The following is a 12,281-nucleotide window of genomic DNA, read 5'->3' as shown; positions in this document are numbered from 1 at the left end:
TTTGAGTCAGACGCTTGCTAGTTATACCTTAAAATTGAACCCCTACTATATACAGCTGTATAGCTATTAAATGATAGTTGGTGCCATGCTAGGCCAAGCAAATTGTCAAGGGCTCACATTTAAGTGGAAGGAACAACTGCTTTCCCTTTCCTGGGTACTCTTGGGAGGAAGGAATAGTGAGCAGCTAAGGGTTTAGGGGTGCTGATGGCAGACTACCAGTGTGAAGAGTCTCTATCTCAGTCTTTCTGACTGGCTGGGAGCAGCCATGTTACCCGGTTTGTGACAGTCCTCCCTAGTGGAGCTCCATCGTGCAGAGCTGGTGCATTTCCTCAGTGGGAGAAACGCTTTAACTATCAGAGTTGAGGGAAGTAACTAGGACTTAACTTTCTAGCCCATCCCACATCGAGGACCATGAAAAGAACTGTTCTTTTTTTTTTTTTTTTTTTTTTTATTTTCGAGACAGGGTTTCTCTGTAGCTTTTGGTTCCTGTCCTGGAACTAGCTCTTGTAGACCAGGAACTCACAGAGATCCGCCTGTCTCTGCCTCCCGAGTGCTGGGATTAAAGGCGTGCGCCACCACCGCCCGGCAGAACTGTTCATCTTTATCTTCACTTTAGTGTGAGCACTAGTGATGGCCAGAAAGGCCCAAAGAGTAGTGTTACCTCCAGCCAGAACAGGCTTCCTGTTTTCTATGTCCTAAGCAAACATGGGGTTTTTGAAGAAACCTCAACTTCAAACAAAAATGAAGAAAGATAGCAATGATGCTCAAAGTATAAGGCTGTTCTGGGCCGAGGGGAAACATAGGTGGGATGTGCCAAGCCTAAAAGACGGGCAGAGGGAGTAGGAAATACCAGGACCATCGTGGGGCCCTACCATTCCAACTGAGTCCCAAATTTCAGGAGATCGGGAGTGGAATGTGGTTGTGAGGACTGTAGTCAAACACTGATCTTGTTTCTAGGACTAGGAAGGAACTTACCCCTAGACACTTTCCAGTCAGGGAGAGCACAGCCCTTGACCACAGCGCTAGGTTTGCTTGGGCATGGAGCACTGTGATCCGTGCAAAAGCAATGCAAAAAAAAGAAGGGAACGACTTGGGATCCACCTATTTTCAGTAAGGTTGGAAGAGCTCCTTCAGCTTCTTTGCAAACAGCAGTACCCCAGAGGTACTTGAGGCTATATACACTGCCTTTTTTAAATTATATCTTGTTTACTTTGAGTCTGAGTTTCTCTGAATAGTCCTGGCTATCCTGGAACTCACTCTGTAGACCAGGTTGGCCTCAAACTCAGAGATCTGCCTGCCTCTGCCTCCTGAGTGCTGGGGTTAAAGGTGTGCACCACCATTACCTGGCTTTTTATATCTTATTTATTTTTTAATTTATTTTTTATATTTATTTATTTATTATGTGTACAATATTCTGTCTGTGTGTATGTCTGCAAACCAGAAGAGGGCACCTGATCTCATTACAGATGGTTGTGAGCCACCATGTGGTTGCTGGGAATTGAAATCAGGACCTTTGGAAGAGCAGGTAATGCTCTTAACCACTGAGCTATCTCTCCAGCCCCTATATCTTATTTATTGTGTGTGCATTTATGTGCTTGGAGTCAGAGGACAAGTTGCACGTGGGTACTAGGGCTCAAACTTAGATCACCAGGCTTTGTGAAAAATGACGCTACTGCCTAAGTCACCTCTCAGCCCCCTGATTAGTTTTATTTTTTATTTTTTTATTTTTTTTTTGGTTTTTTCGAGACAGGGTTTCTCTGTGGCTTTGGAGCCTGTCCTGGAACTAGCTCTTGTAGATCAGGCTGGTCTCGAACTCACAGAGATCCGCCTGCCTCTGCCTCCCGAGTGCTGGGATTAAAGGCGTGCACCACCACCGCCCGGCTTTTTTTTTCCCGATTAATTATGCATGCAGACGTCATTCACACACACAGTACACAGACAGAGCACAGAGACTCAGACACAAGCACAGACACACACAGCACAGCACAGTATAGAGACAGAGCCTTTTTAAAATAGTATAATCTTAGAGTCGGAATTTGAGAAGCCATTAACTCTTCAGTTTAACATCTAAGGGAAGACTTGAGGTTGCTCTCCTGTATTTTAGTTCCTTTTTCTGTTCTAGCCTCTATGAGCTAGTCACTTAAGTATTGAGAATTACAAACAGGTATTTAAGGTAGCACATTCCTTCCTGTTTTTTTCTGAAAATTGTTTTTCCTAGGCACTTTTTGAAGAGGAGACCTGCCTGGCATTTAGGCAGGAACCCCAGGCAAAGTAGCCGCCGGGTCTGTATTCAGAGTGTGCTTGCTGATAACAGCGTGTGTCTGGAACTCCAGCCTGGCCATAGGCCAGGGATGAATGGATTCATTCTAGCAGTGTGGGGTAGGATGGGAGCAGAGCCCACCACACTTTCCATTTCCACAGCCATCGTCCACTGTAGGGCTTAGTAACTTGTTAAGTCTCCAGGCTCTGGAGTTTGGGCCCTCTGGGAAGTCCCGGGAGTTAAGTTACTTTAGGACCCTCCATAAAGGGAGGCCAGATTCTAGCAGTAACCACCCATCTAAAGAATGTGGGCCACCGGGGGTGAGTGACCTGTGCTAGCGGGTCAGAGCTATTTTGAGCGCCAGAGGAGGCATTGCATTTAGCTTTCCAAGGAGGGGGAGGGGAGGCCTGTTGTATGCCAAGCACTAAAAAATGGGTTACCTTCCTGCCCACCCACCCGGATCTGGCCCTAGCGTCTCCATTCACGTTAAGAGTAGGGTAACAAGGCCTCTTCCTTTGCAATTCGGAGGGCGCTTCCTGAGTGTTTGAATGGCTTAGATACCTCTCGATTTTTGTTCGAAGAAAATTAGGGGCAGCTGACTGGTGGCCTGCTGTGGCCGGACCGGTTCGCCGGCCTGTCCAGACCTCGTTTATTCTTTAGAAGTTGGGAAGGGTGCCCCTCCCCCACCCCAGCTACCAAGGGCTTCCAGCTACCCGGACTGGCTAAGGCGTGTCCTGGGACCCACTCGCGACTTCGGGGGCGGGGCCTCTCCATTGGGGCGTGGCTTTTGGGGCGGGGGCGTAACAGGCCAATGGGCAGAGAGGTGCGGGACGGGGCGGGGCCTGTACGCGGGTGCGGCGCGCTGCGGGGCGAGCGACGCAGGCAGAAGCGGGCCGCGCGCTGAAGGCCAGTCGGTGCCGCTCGGAGCCGGCCGCGGGATTGGCTGCGGCACTCGCGTGTCAGGCGGTTGCTAGGCTCCGGCCGCGCGCCCCGCCCTCGCGCTCGGCGCCCTCTCACCGCTCGGTACGTGATCGCGCGGAGGCTGCGGCGCGGCGCTCGCGCTCCTGTGGCTCGGGGGCGGCAGCAGCGGCAGCTTCGCGCGGAGTCCCCGGGGAGTGGCGGTGGTGTCCCTGGGCCCAGAGGAGCGAACACCTGCCGCGGCCCGCCCGTGGCGCCGGGTGAGTGCGCCGCCCGTCCCCGCCACCGAGTGCCTGCCTGCTGGGGCCGTGATCACCGCTGCCGCCAGCCGAGCCTTCCGCGGAACACCTGCTGCTGCTCCCTTTCGGCCCGGGGCGGGGACACGGCCACGGACGTCCTTGCGGGTGAGGAGGCGGCGCCGCCGCCCGGGCGGAGCCGCCCCTCGGCTCCCTGTCCGGTGGATGAAGGCTCGGAGCGTTGAGCGAGGAGGCCGGAGCTGCGCGCCGCGGCGACGGGCCAGGCCTCAGACCCGGCCCGCGCTCCCGGGAACGCGGGGCCTGCGCATCGGCCGCGGGTGTGTGCGGCCTGCGGGCTGCCTCCGGGTTTCCAGGGGGGGGGGGTCGCGGCCCAGTTAGGCGGCATCTCTGCTGTGGGGCTCCTGCCAGAGGCTGGGAAGGGCGCCGCCCCCGCCTCTTGCTTTGAGCTGCTAGGCGTCTTGGGGTTCTTTCCTCCCCCTCAGTTGCGCTTCTTTGGAAGCCTCCTTTACTACCTTTGCTGTGAGTATTTGGAAGACCAGGTTCATTTGCGAGCATATTTCGAAAATGTTCCCAGAGGAAACACCGGCTCGCCTCAGAGTCCTTTTGCTATGATTCCAAGTTCATTTATTGACAAACTCAACGGACGATTAAAAATGCATCTTTTAATCTCGGCAATTTGAGAAGCTTTTGTTAAGTTGAATGACATCAGGATTAGTTTTCATGGTAATGACGAAGTTTTTGACTGGTCTGCCTAGTCTGGGGCAGTACCTTTATAGCCTAGAGGGCTAACTTAAGAGTCCAGCCTGCTGTTTCCCTAAATAAGCAAGTAGAAGTAGTTCCTGGCGTGGAAGCCAGACTCGTGAAGTGAGGGTGGTGTTTATAGGACATAACTCCAGATAGAGTTGGGTGTGCTTCCAGATGTTCTGCAGAGTGATGGAGATGGGGCGTTGCATTTATATCAGCTTATATCATGCTTAATGGTCAGAAACATACTTTTAGAATGTTCCAGTTCTGAAAAAGAACTGAAGCAGTAACGGATTGTGGAGGCGTACAAATCGATGGTTTGAATATGAAGAATTGAAGTTCTTTCTGCCTTGAAGTCAAGGACATGGCCTGCATGCTTAAAGGACATAGGGGCTGTTGGAGAAATCAGATTTCCCCAGGGAGTTAGTAGCAAGGCCTGTGGGATCCTGTGTGAAGGTAGGCGTGAGTAGCACTATGCAGGCAGGCACCGGGTGCGAACGTGAAATGTGCCTCTGTTGACAACCTCAGCGGACAAGTCCTCACTGTTCTTAAAAACAAAACAAAAACTGATTGGGCAAAATGCATTCATTTAGCAAATGTGTGGCTTTACTACCTGCCAACTTCTGGGTAGGCCTTGGGGACCCATGTATGTAATGCATCTTCATCTGTTTTGTCCTTAAGGACGTATTTTGAGATTCAATGAGTGGGAATTATAATCCATGATTAGTAGCTGCTGCCTATAGAATGTGCTTCCATGATAACCTGAAGAGAGAATTCCTGAACCATTACATTCAGGGCCAGCACGAATTAGCTGGGGGACATAAAGGTTTGTTCACCCGGTGCTACATGTACATGAGTGTCTAAAATAGTACCTGGGAGTCTTCCAGCTAGACAGGTGGGAGCTTGAGGCCTTCTTTGTACATAGGAGCTCCAACTTTATAGGGTACAGGAGCCTGGGAATGCTTTTTATTGTTTGAGTGGCACAGTCTAGGCCTGTGTTTAGAAAGATATGTTGGTGTCATTTAGGGAGTGGCAGAGAGAGATGTCAGGACCTCTGGTAGTGAAGTCAGCCAGCATAGAGGAGGAAGGAAGAGCCATTTGAGAGGGAATGGTTAGCCTAATGGGAGAGACAGCCTGGGTTCAGGAATATGCAGGCCAGAAGTCTAAGTCTGACCAAGGATCTAAAACCTCCTCTGGGGGGTAGGTTCAGTTGTAGAGCTCCAAACCTTTTGCTGTTGAGACAGGGTCTCCTGAAGCCCATGCTGGTTTAAACCCATTATGTAGTGAGGCTAGCATTGAACTGCTGAGCTTTCTGCCTCTACCCCGGAAGTTCAGGGAGAAGGCCTGAGCCACCATCCTCACCTTTCAAACTTCTGACTCCTGAATGGGTGACTGACAGATTTGCTGGTCTGTTAGGTATTAAGAATGGTGGGTTTGAAGGAATTAGAGGGGGTTGACTTTGACTGGAAAGGAGAGATCTAGCATTTGATTGTTAAAACCTTGTAGCTTGGTGGAGTGTGTAACTGTAAATCCTAGGATTCGAGGAGTCTGAGATAAGAGAAGACCCTGGGATTGGGAGTTCCAGGGCAGCCTGGACTGTGTTGTGAGACCCTGTCTCACATACCTGCCCTCTCTCCTACTTGAACATGGAACATTATATTTTCTTTTTAACCCCTGAGACAGGGTGTCACTGTGTTAGCCCTGGAACTCTGTTCTGTAGACTAGGCTGATCTTTTTTTTTGTTGTTTTTTTGAGAGAGGGTTTCTCTGTGGCTTTGGAGCCTGTCCTGGAACTAGCTCTTGTAGACCAGGCTGGTCTCGAACTCACAGAGATTCACCTGCCTCTGCCTCCCAAGTGCTGGGATTAAAGGCGTGCGCCACCACCGCCCGGATTGACTAGGCTGATCTTGAACTCAGATCTTTCCCTGTTTCCTTAGTGTTGGAGTTAAAGGCTCAGCCATCATGCCTAGCATGTTCAGTCTTTTACCTTACAGATGGAGGTAGTTTTTCCCACATCCTGGGCCAGTGATGAGATAGACTTGTATTTCTGGTTTGTGTGCATTATTCTGATACTTAGGAGAAGAATTTCAAAAACTTCTGTGTGTGGCTTAGCACACATTTATGTGAGTGCACTTACACATATGGAGACCAGAGGAGATTCTCTCTGTTATTACTCTCCACTTTATTTTTTGAGACAGGGTCTCTCACTAAACTTGAGGCTTTTATTTCTCCTAAATTAGTACTCGCTGGCTGGCTAGTTCTGCCCGTCGTTTCTGGAGTTCTTGCTTGTCACAACATTCTAATCCACAGAACCACAGTCTAGCTCCCTGAAATTCTTATACTAGTTGAGGAAATTGAGTCACCGAAGAAAGAACATGTCACACTCCACACCTTATTGTGTACAAAAATACTGGGAATTTTTGTTTTTCTTTCGCTATTTATTTACTTATTTTTTTAATTCTGTGTGTGCATGTGTCTGTGAGTGTATGACTTGAACGTATGGGTGCCTGAAGACGTGTTGATCCTCTGCAGCTGGAGTTACAGACAGTTCATAGCCTCCATATGAGTGCTGGGATCTGAACTCAGGTCCTTTGGAAGAGCAGCAAGTGCTCTTAACTGTTAAGATCTTATACTTTTTTTTTTTTTTAAGATTTATTTATTGCCGGGCGGTGGTGGCGCACGCCTTTAATCCCAGCACTTGGGAGGCAGAGGTAGGCGGATCTCTGTGAGTTCGAGACCAGCCTGGTCTACAAGAGCTAGTTCCAGGACAGGCTCCAAAGCCACAGAGAAACCCTATCTCGAAAAACCAAAAAAAAAAAAAAAAAAAAAAAAAAAAGATTTATTTATTATGTATACAACATTCTCCATGTTGTATACGAGGGCACCAGATCTCATTACAGATGGTTGTGAGCCACCATGTGGTTGCTGGGAATTGAACTCAGGACCTCTGGAAGAGCAGCCAGTGCTCTATTCCTCTGTCCCATCTCTCCAGCCACCCCCAGATGATCTTTCTTTGGGGTTTTTGTGACAGGGTTTTTCTGTGTTAATAGTCCTGGCTGTCCTGGAACTCTATGTAGACCAAGCTGGCTTCAAACTCACAGAGATCCTCTTCCCAGTACAAAGTGTGTGTGCCACCATGCCTGGCTCATTGCATAACTTTTTAATTTCAAGAACATCTGAATCTGGACTCATGCCATCAATCCCAGAACTCTGGAAGTTCAGGCAATATGATCAGATGCTCAGGACCACCCTCTGGTATACAGCCAATATGAGGACACCTGTAGTTTTTTCTAGTTCTGGATTATTGTAATTAAAGATTTGCATACAGAGATTTTTTTTTTTTTTTTTTTTTTTTTTTTTTGGCTTTTCGAGACAGGGTTTCTCTGTGGCTTTGGAGCCTGTCCTGGAACTAGCTCTTGTAGACCAGGCTGGCCTCGAACTCACAGAGATCCGCCTGCCTCTGCCTCCCGAGTGCTGGGATTAAAGGCGTGCGCCACCACCGCCCGGCTGCATACAGAGATTTTTGTAAGAAAATAGATGTTAATTTTTTTTTGAGCTAAATGTCCAGAATACAATTACTGGGTTGTATAGTGTTGATTGAGTTTCTGCCCAATCTTGTTCTGCCCTGTTCCCAAAGTCGTTTAAGTCCCAAAGAAATCATGCAGAGGTCTACATTAATCATAAACTGGTTGGCCCATTAGCTCAGGCTTCTTATTAACTCTTATAACTTACATTAGCCCATTATTCTTATCTGTGTTAGCCACATGGCTCAGTAACTTTTTCAGCGGTGTAGTCACATCTTGCTTCTTCTCTGTCTGGACAGGACTGCAGAGGGAGCTTCCCTCTTCCCAGCATTCTCCTGTTCTCACTGACCTGCCTCTACTTCCTGTCTGGTTGTCCCACCTATACTTCCTGCCTGGCTACTGGCCAATCAGCGTTTATTTAAAATATAATTGACAGAATGTAGACGATTGTCCTGCACCAGTATAGTAGTTTAATCCTCAGTTGTTTTTGCTTTTCATTGTGGTTATTGGTGCTTTGATATCTCTATGTTGCCCATGGTGGTCCAGAGCTCTTTGTGTAGCTCAGGATAACATTGAACTTGTGGCATGTGGCATACTTCATGCTTATGAGTGATGGGATTAAAAACATGCCCAGCATGAAAATTTTTTTTTAAATAATGTTTTTATTTTTTCTTTAAAGGTTATTTTTTTAATTATTTATTTTTATTTTATGTACATTGGTATTTTGCCTGCATGTATATCTGTGATGGTGTCAGATCTTGTAGTTATAGACAGTTGTTAGCTGCCATGTGGGTGCTGGGAATTGAACCTGGGTCCTCTGGAAGAGCAGTCAGTACTCTTAACCACTGAGCCATCTCTCCAGCCCCTGAAAAATTTTTAATTGTATTTATTTTGTGTGTTCAAGTACATACGTTCGTGCATGTATGTTTGTTCCTTCAAGTGTTATGGTGCGTTTGTGGAGGTTAAAAGAAAACTTGTGGGAGTTTTTCTTTCCATCATGTGGTCCTGGTCAGACTCGGAGGCAAACATTTTCACCTGTGAAACTGTCTTGCTGGCCCTGGGTATCATCTTTCTCTCTGAGAGTCTTATTATCTAACTTAGGCTTCCCTCAAATCTCTGATCCTCCTGCCTCAGCTTCTCAGATGTTAGTGTTAACAGGTATGCACTGCCATACTTGGCTAGAATCAGTATTTAAACCCAGGCTGAACGTTTGACTGACTATCCATCTGCATTTGTTTTATATTATACTGGTAAGGGGGGTTCAGTGGAGTCTTCTCTGGTGTATAGCAAGCCGGGGTTCTAGTGGTGGATGTAAGAGGTAATACTGAAGAGGTGATGGGGCCTCATGTTGAACTTGAGGAGCATGTGAGCAGCCATCTCAGAGTCCAGGTCTTTGTTGAGATAAGGTCTCACTGTAGCCCAGGTTAGCCTTGAACTTGCTGTATAGTCCAAGACTTTCAGTTTTTGTTCTTCCAGTCTCCATTTCTCAGATGCTGAGATTATAGGCATATATAGTAGAAGTAAACTTTTTTTTGGAGGGTAGTTGAGACAGCATCTTACTATGTATCATTTGTTGGCCTGGAGCTTACATGCTGGTCTCCAGCTCAGAGATGAGCTCATCTCTGTCCCCATCCCCCTTGCTGGAATTAAAGATGTTTGCCACCGGATTCAGCCTTCAGGAAATAAAATCTTGTTGGAGGAAGCTGGAAAGATAGCTTAGTTGTTAAGGGCACCTATTGTTCTTTGGAGGACCCTGATTCCATTTCCAGCACCCACATGGTGGTTAACAATCCTGAAACTGGAGTTACGGACAGGATCCAACACCCTTTTCTGGCCTTTCTGGACACTAGGCATACACATGGTATATTCAGACAAAATTCCCATACACATAAAATAAAAATAATTTGAAAGTGCCATTTTTATAAAGGACCTAAGTTCAGTTCCCAGCACCCATGTGTAGCAGCTCCCAACTGTCTGTAACTTCAGCTCTAGGGAGTTACAGTTTACTATCTTCTGTAGGTACCTACCTGCATTTGTAGACACAGATACGTAATTTAAAAAAAAATCTTGGCTGGGTGTGGTGTTGCATACCTTTAATCTCAGAGCCTGGTCTACATAGAGTTCCAGGCTACACCATGAGACCCCCGTCTTTAAACACAACCTTACTGCTTTTCAAGTTCTATGCTAGTTGTTCTGGCACCATATTGAAGAAAGCCAAGGGCTTAGGCCCTAGGACCTGGTTGGGGAACAAACCAGCTGCACCTTCAAGAAGTCTTGGTTTGGTGAAAGCAGTAGCAGGAGGCCAGTGTCTGTGGTAGAAATGTAAGTAGAGACAAAAGACTTGACACTTGTTGGGGGTTCTGGAAGGTTGGGTTGGATCCAGAATCCTTGCATAGAGGAACTTAGAGGAATTGGGAGCCCTGACTGTCTTGAAGTACAGCTGTGATGGGGTCAATTTCTGCTTTTTTTTTTTTTCCCCCTTGAAACGGTTTCTCTGTGTTGCTCTGGCTGTAGGCCAGACTGGCCTTGAACTCCAATCCCGGCTAGAGAGATGACTCAGCAGTTAAGAGCATTGGCTGGTTTTCTAGAGGTCCAGAGTTCAATTCCCAGCACCCATATGGGCCGTTCGCAACTGTCTATAACTGTAGTCCTATGGGATCTGATGCCCTCTTCTGGTATGCAGATGTACATGCAGACAAAACATCCATATGTGTAAGTAAATCTTTATAAAAAGGAGCCATTGCTTTGATTCTATGGGGAGAGAGTGGACGTGAACCAAGTCAGCAGTGAGGAGTGAGGTGGAGAGAAACAGGGTTTAAGACAGAACTCTTGTGAATGTATGGGACCTGTTGAATGGAAAGGTCAGGAAGTGACTGACCAAGCAGAGACTTGGAATACAAAAGTGATCACTTTGGCCACGAAGAACACTTGTGTTTTGCTAACGGGAAGGATGGACAGGGAAGCTAACTAACTACTTGGGCATACTAGGCAAGGACTTAAGGACTTTACCACTGAACTGCATCTCCAAACATGTAACGGCCACTCATCCCTCAGTTTTTTTGTTTTTTTTTTTTAAGACAAAAATTTTTTTTTCTTTTTTCCCCAAGACAAGGTTTCTCTGTGTAGCTCTGGTTGTCCTGGAATTAGCTCTTTAGAGCAGACTGACTTCAAACTCAGAGCTCTGCCTACTTCTGCCTTCCAAATACTGGGATTAAAGGTGTGCATTACTACCACTGCCCTGTGAGACAAAATTTTGTTAGTTCAAGCTGACTTTAAATTTGTAACTCCTACGTCAGCTTCCAGAGCACTGGAATTATGGGTATGTATCATCATGACTGATTTCCATAACTTTTTCTTTCCCTCTGGACAGGTCTCTCTGTATAGCTCAGGTTAGCCTGGTACTCACTCTGTAGGCATGCCCGGACTCTTGATCCTCCTTCCTTTACCCGCTCAGTTCTATAATATGTAGTTCTATAGCCTCCTTTACACACACACACACACACACACACACACACACACACACACACACGGCTTTTTGAGACAGAGTTTCCCTGGAACTCACTCTACACACAGGCTGACCTTGAACTCAGAAATCCGCCTGCCTCTGCCTCCTGAGTACTGGGATCAGTGGTCTACTGCTATCCAGCTTCTACAGCTTTCTTGACGAAGGGTATAGTTAACATAGTGGAATGGCAGGTAGCAACAGTCCATTTTATGGAAGGTTAAAAAAAACCCTGAGGACTTAGCTGGGCATAATGGTGCATGCCTGTAATCTTAGCACTTTCTGTACCGGGAGACTGGGAAATTCCAGGCCAGTTTGGATTACATATATGATGAGTGAGACTGCTTTACAGGAGATACAAAGGGGAGAAGTATTGAAAATAAGAGCAAGGCCTAGCCTAGATAGGATGTTAGTTATGAGAACTAGACTTAAGTAGTTGCAGATTGTGATTGCACAGGTTATAAACCTCCAGAATGTCAGAGAAAATAAGAGACTTTGTATGAGCATCAAAGAGCAAGAGAACTTGAAAGAGTATTGAACCTCAGAGGACCTTGAAGTGGGAATTAATGCAGGTAGGGTGTTGTTGAAAGTGTGCTCTGTGTTGGTCCAGGTTTTCCCCGCCTTTTCACCTCTTTCCACTTAAGAACATTTCCGTAAGCCGGGCAGTGGTGGCGCACGCCTTTAATCCCAGCACTCAGGAGGCAGAGGCAGGTGGATCTCTGGGAGTTCGAGGCCAGCCTGGTCTACAAGAGCTAGTTCCAGGACAGGCTCCAAAGCTACAGAGAAACCCTGTCTCGAAAAAACAAAACAAAAGAACATTTCTGTATTTTTTTTTAAAATTTAAATTTATTATGTATACAATATTCTGTCTGTGTGTATGCCTGCAGGCCAGAAGAAGGCACCAGACCCCATTACAGATAGTTGTGAGCCACCATGTGGTTGCTGGGAATTGAACTCAGGACCTTTGGAAGAACAGGCAATGCTCTTAACCTCTGAGCCATCTCTCCAGCCTCCATTTCTGTATCTTTGCAACCATATATTTTTTTTTCTTCTTTTTTGGTTTTTCGAGACAGGGTT

At 47.0% G+C, this 12,281-nt stretch overlaps 1 protein-coding gene across 5 annotated transcripts in view; it reads left to right on the top strand.

Annotated features, from left to right (window-relative positions):
* The first annotated feature begins 3,121 nt into the window (after nucleotides 1-3,121).
* The window catches only part of Dag1 (dystroglycan 1), a 65,806-nt gene continuing 56,646 nt past the window's right edge, over nucleotides 3,122-12,281 (top strand). For 2 of the 5 annotated variants that reach the window (XM_057767329.1, XM_057767325.1), the window contains exon 1: nucleotides 3,122-3,283. The gene's annotated coding sequence lies outside the window, so the exon portion shown is untranslated. The other 3 variants (XM_057767324.1, XM_057767323.1, XM_057767326.1) reach the window with 3 other exon arrangements.

The sequence above is a fragment of the Chionomys nivalis genome, chromosome 4 (genome assembly GCF_950005125.1).
Source record: "Chionomys nivalis chromosome 4, mChiNiv1.1, whole genome shotgun sequence".
NCBI lineage: Eukaryota > Metazoa > Chordata > Mammalia > Rodentia > Cricetidae > Chionomys > Chionomys nivalis.
This window is presented reverse-complemented; position numbering and strand designations above follow the sequence as displayed.